This window comes from Talpa europaea, assembly GCF_964194135.1.
Source record: "Talpa europaea genome assembly, chromosome: 11".
Classification (NCBI taxonomy): Eukaryota; Metazoa; Chordata; class Mammalia; order Eulipotyphla; family Talpidae; genus Talpa; species Talpa europaea.
The window spans coordinates 2,471,385-2,477,384 of NC_140078.1; positions in this window are offsets into that span (position 1 = coordinate 2,471,385).

A 6,000-nucleotide genomic window follows, 5' to 3' on the forward strand; every position below is an offset into this window, starting at 1 on the left:
TCCCGTGTTGTGAATTCTGGTGGTTTGCTCATAGAGTCCTCCGTGTTCTCTGTATAGACAATCAGGCCATCTGCAGAGACACCTGAGTTCCCTCTCCAGCCTGTCCAGTTTTAGGTCCTTTCCACGCTGCGCTGGCCTGGACGCCGGGGTAACGCCGCGGCGCCACGCAAGGGCATCTCCACCTCGCTCCCCACTTAGGGGAAGAGAATCGAGTCTTTTGCCTCTAAGAGTGATGTGAGCTGCAGGTTTTGTGTCGCTGCCTTACACTGGATTTTCTTTCTTTGACTTGTTTGCTGAGAATTCATCATAAACGGATGTCAAAATCTGTCAGATACTTTTTCACCTTAAGATGATCACGTGCTTTTTCTGTCCTCCGTGGCGATGGTGAATTATGCTGACTCATCTTCCGGTGTTGGACCAGCCTTGTGGTTCCAAGATAAATCTCATTGGCCTTTTCATATATTGCTGGATTTGAATAATCTTATGTTATATAATTTTATGTTATAAGTTAATATATATTATATAATATGTTAAATAATTTATAGTCTATGAATTTATATTATATTAAATGTTTGTACTGAATATTTCATTTATATTGTATAAATTTATATGATTTATGTAATTAATATATAATTATATATAATATATAATATACTGAATATTTAATTTATATTATATAAATTTATGTTATAATATTATTTTATGTTATTTTATAATACTTTCTTGAGGAGCCTTTCATTTACTCTCACAGGCGATTCTGGTTTGTAGTTTTCTTTTTTTTTTTAAGATTTTTTATGCATATAAGAACTGGGATACAGGCCAGAGGTGTGGGGGGTGAGAGGATTCACCAGAGACAGAGTGGGGAACAGAACAGGCAGATCCACTGAAATCCACTGCTGAGGGGAGCAGCGGGGAGACAGGAGAGGTCTGCTTTGCCCTGTAGGTAGTTCTCTGGCCGGGGATCAAACTCATGCTGCAGTGACTGCGGACAGCTTCATAGGTTGCGTCTTAACTCCTTGCACCACCAGGCCCCGTAGTTTTATTTCCTTGTACTATCTTTGGTGTTGGGGTATTGCTAGCCTCATAAAAATCAGTTGCCAAGTGTTACCTCCTCCTCGATCTTCTCAAGAGTTTGCATGGAATTAGGGTTATTTCTTCCTTGAATTGGTTGCATTTGCCAGCGAAGTCAGCCAGTCTGGTGTTTTCTGGATTAGGAAGATTTTAACTGTGAATGCGTTTCTGCGATAGCCGTGAGAGTAATCAGGTTTCCACTCCTTCTTGAGTGGGTTTGATAAGTCATGTTGTTCAGATTTGTGCATATTTGGGCATAAGTCAGAGACTGAGGCCTAAAGTTGTTAGTAATGTTCCTTTATATCCATTTCACATCTGTAGCATCCAGGGAAGCGTTTCTGCTCTCACTCCTAACTCTGCTCATTTTTGTCTTTTTTTTGTCACAGTCATTCTGGCAAAAAGCTTATCAAATTTGTTGATCTTTTCAAATATCCAACTTTTGGCTTCATTAAGCCTCTCAATTTCTGATTATAATTTCATTGATTTCTGCTCTTTATAATTTCATTCCTTCAGTTGGTATTTGCAGTTCTTTTTCTAATTTCTTAAAAGTAGAAGCTTCGATACTTCCCTTTAGACCTTTCTTATTTTCTGTCATAAGCATTTGATGTTATAAACTCCCCATTCTCAAAGCCTACTGATTTTCTGTCCATTTATTCTTTTCGATGACTTAGAGAAAAGTGGCGAGGACTTTATAATTGTGGCTACGTCTAGTCATCATTTTAATTTTTGCTTTCTGTATTTTTGAAAGGCATCCTTTCCTGAACTTGGAAGTCCATGTCATCAAGTGGTCTGCCCGTGCCCTTGCTAAAACCATCTTGCAAAGCTGCAAGCTGTCAAAATGTGTGCTCAAAACAGTGCCCTTAACCCTGGGCCACCAGGAGGGCAAACTCCGCTGCAGGCTGCAGGGCACTCCTGCACAGCTGCCCCAGCGGGGAGCACTGCGCAAGAACTGATTGCAAGATAAGTAAGGTGGGTCTGGAGGAACACAAGCTGAGCTCAGGTCACCCTACCCGGTGACCTTGGGCAAAGCCTGATTTCCTCAAGTCAATCAACACATATTAGCTGAATGCCCTTGCTAGATACTGGGGGAACCGAGGGAGAGAAAATTGTGTTGTGTTGCTGAAGATGCTTCTAGTCTCCTCTTACGTAACAGCAGAGCAGACCCTGCCTCCTTTTCAGCCGCCTTGGGGGGCGGGGTGAGGGCTCTGTGTACCGCTTGTCCATCTTCCAGGCTGGATCTGCCAGGACGTCTGGGGACGCACAGGTGCATCGTCATGCAGCGTTTCCACTGAATAGCCAGTTTGTATGACAGACGCCTGAGCAGGGGGTGGTGGACAGTTCACAGCAAGGCCCTGCCAGCAGCCAGACCTAGCCCAGAAGAACCAGGGCTCGTGGAGCCGTGATTTGTTGGCCCTGGCCACGCCCCTCGCTGGGCTGGCGTGGACTCCGCCCCCAGGAGCAGGCCTGGAGCAGGTCCCAGGAACATCTGGGTGACCTTGGGGAAGAGGGGAGCGGGAGGGAGGGCATCTGTGGTCACATACATTGTGGCCCGCCCCACACAGCTGCACACGCCCTTGCTTAGTGGAAATCCCATCTGGTATTCAGTTTGAGGCTTTTCCATTGTGAAATTTTTAAATGTTGGGTGATCAAGGTTTTCAAATTTCAGGACACTGAAGTCAAACATTTAATGTAAAGCTTTGACAGGAGTGGAACTGCTCCTGCCCCAGCCTTCACCCCCTCCCAAGCCCCCCGCCCACCATATTGTGGCCTGGCCTCTCTGTGGCCTCAGGGCCATGCAGCCTTAGACACAGCATGGGCTGGGGTGCTTTGCTCTTGTAGGAGACCGTGGCCAGACCGTGATTCTGCCCGGCTCTTTCTCTCTGCCTGCACTCCCCCTTCTGCTTTAGCTAGAATGGTGGCTGGGGCCTGTTCACTCCTCTCTGCTACCAGGGGTATGGACTGCTGAGACCTCTGAGATTTCTAAATTTGGTCAGAGTGTGCACAGCAGTGCAGGACGCCTGTGTGCTAAAAATACCCGGCTGGGCCTGGGGTGAGTCTGCACACTCAGAGCAGGCAAGGTGAGGAAGCAGGGGTCCTCCACAAAGCACCTTGGCCTCCCCCACAGAGCCTCTTCTCCCTCGGCCCGGCCCACCCTACCCTGCCCAGACTGCCTGGTGTCTGAGGCCCCTCCCGCCCTGGTCACATTACCCCCTCTTCAGTACCACCCAGGATTTGGACCATGTCTGGGTACTATCAGCACTGATATTTTATTTATTTTCCACTCACTCTTAAAAATCAGATACTTCTGGGCCTCCCTGGTTGCCTGGGGGTTAAGTCTCAGCATATCATGGCCTAAGTTTGATCACCGGCCAGGGAGTGACCCACAGGGCGCAGCAGACCTCTCCTGTCTCCCCGATGCTCCCCTCAGCAGTGGATTTCAGTAGATCTGCCTGTTCTGTCCCCACTCTGTCTCTGGTGAATCCTCTCACCCCCCACACCTCTGGCATACACCCCAGTTCTTGTCTGCATAAATAAATAAACAAATCTTTAAAAAGAAATCAGATGCTTCTATTTTAAAACAAAACTTTATAACACTACAGTAAATGGAAAACCAATATCATTTGTCATAAATCATAATGATGTAGCTAGATAGATAGATAACCTCCTAAATGATAATAAATAATCCTGGGATTGTTAAGATAAACATGCGGAAGTATTTGTTCTGTGCCAAGTACTGTGCACACAGCTGTAACATTACCCGCATCGAGTCCTTGCAACAGTCCCGGGAGGGAGGTGTGCAGGCGCCCCTACCTGCTCATATTTCCATTTTATAGATAAGAAAAGAGGCTCAACAGGCCTCCCTGGTGGCGCAAGGGGTTAAGCACAGCACTATGCAACTATCCAAGCCACTGCAGCACGAGTTCGATCCCCAGCCAGGGAGCTGCCCACATGGCGCAGCAGACCTCTCCTGTCTCCCCGCTGCTCCCCTCAGCAGTGGATTTCAGTGGATCTGCCTGTTCCGCTCCCCACTCTCTCTGGTGAATCATCTCACCTCATATCTCTGGCCTGCACCCCAGCTCTGGTATGCATAAATAAATAAAATGAATCTTTAAAAAAAAAAGAGACACGTCACTACAGAACCAAATACGGCCCCACTTGGTGGTCCTGGCGCCCGAGGTGGGAAACAGTGCTGCGCTGCGGTCTGATATTGCTTCTCCCTTTGCTTCATCCTCATCCTTCATCCTTCACCGCTCAGGGTGGAGGCTGGATTCCAGCCTGAGCAGGGCGCGCCTGAAACCCAGGTGCTCCAACCCGCGCCCCGCCCCCAACCCCAAAGCACACACCTGTCCCAGCCACCATCAGGGCTGGCTGCTGATGTGGGCACCTACCGGCTCTAGGCCTCAGAGCAAAGATGGCCGTGGTCACGTGGCTCCAGCCCCAGCTGAAGCCGCAGAGCTATCGGCAGGGCCCTGCTCCTTAGGGAGGTCCTGGGAAGGATCCATCATCCTGTGCTCTCCAGCTTCTAAAGGCTGCCCACGACCCTTAGCTAGTGGCCTCTGCTTCTGTCTGCAAAGGCAAAAAAGGCCAGTCTCATCTTCCTGCTGGCTGGACACTGTCCTGCCTCCCGCTTCCACAGTTAAAGGACCCATGTGACAACCTGCCCCCCTAATAACCCAGGATCATCCTCAAGCAGCTGCTTTTCAAACTTCATCGCCCTTGTCCTGTGAGGTGACCTCTTCCAGGGGGTTACGATAGGGACACCTTTGGGGCCATTATTCGACCTTCCACAGCAGATGCGCTGACACCACTTAAGAAGAGGAAGTTAGTGTCTCCCTCCATAGTGAAGAAAAAGGCCCTGGACATGAAGGCAAGATTTCAAACTGGCCGTCCCAGGCTGCCTACCACCAATGGCGTGACTGCCCCCCCCCCCCCCCCGCTTCTTCAATCTGAATTAGTAGCTGGTGTTTTTGAACTGGTTAATTTCATATTTCCTGTTTCTCTCAACCCATTTGAAGCTCACCCACCAGGTCTGCCTCCTAGGACATTAATAATCACTGCACTCAATGTGGCATGTGGCTGGGCCTTTAGGTTGGGCCATGGGTCCCAAGTTTACCGCAATCCCCACCATTCCCTATTGCTTTACTCTCAGTTCTGCCAATTACATGGCTGGCCTGCCCCCCCCCCCCAGGAGAAGTTTGGTTTGTGACACTTGCTAAAGTAAAAATAAAAATAAATCCATATGCTAAAAAGAGAGTTAATATCCTTCCTGTTTCCAAAGATCCTGAACATGGTGATTCTGAACTTTGCCAGGGCATTAGAATTTCCTAGGGAACTTTCTAAAATCTTGGGTCCAAGCTGCACCTGGAGCAATTACCTTGGATCAAACTGTGCTCCCATTCCTAGCAATGCACAAGCAGCACGCCATTTATCAAATGTCTTGACTGAACCATAAAGCAAGCATTTACCGAGTTAAAGGAGCACTCTAAGCGCTGGGACAGAGAGTATTTTCAGTGTGGGCTCCTTGCTCCCTGGCTAGAGCTACAGTCTAAAGGCAGAAGCACTGTAACAAAATAAGCCAAGTGCCTGGCAGGCCAGATGGCTGGTGCTGTGCTGTGGGAGAATGTAAATCAAGGATGGAGGCTTGGGGAGGCAGAATTTCATGTTTATCTAGAGGTTTGAGATTTGAACGAAAAGAGAGTTGCACCACGCAAAAGCAGGATGCCAGGGAAAGAAACAGCATGTGCAAAGGTCCTGGGGTGGAAATGACATGAGGCTCACCTCACAGAGCACCCTGGCTCCCTGAGCTTATGGAAAAGCCACACAGCTCCAGATGAAGCGGCCCGGTGGCCTGAGCAGCTAGGCCAGGTTCAGCTAGTGAGATTCCAAGCCGGGCTGGAACTTGAGGGTTAAGGTAGGTACAGGGAAAGG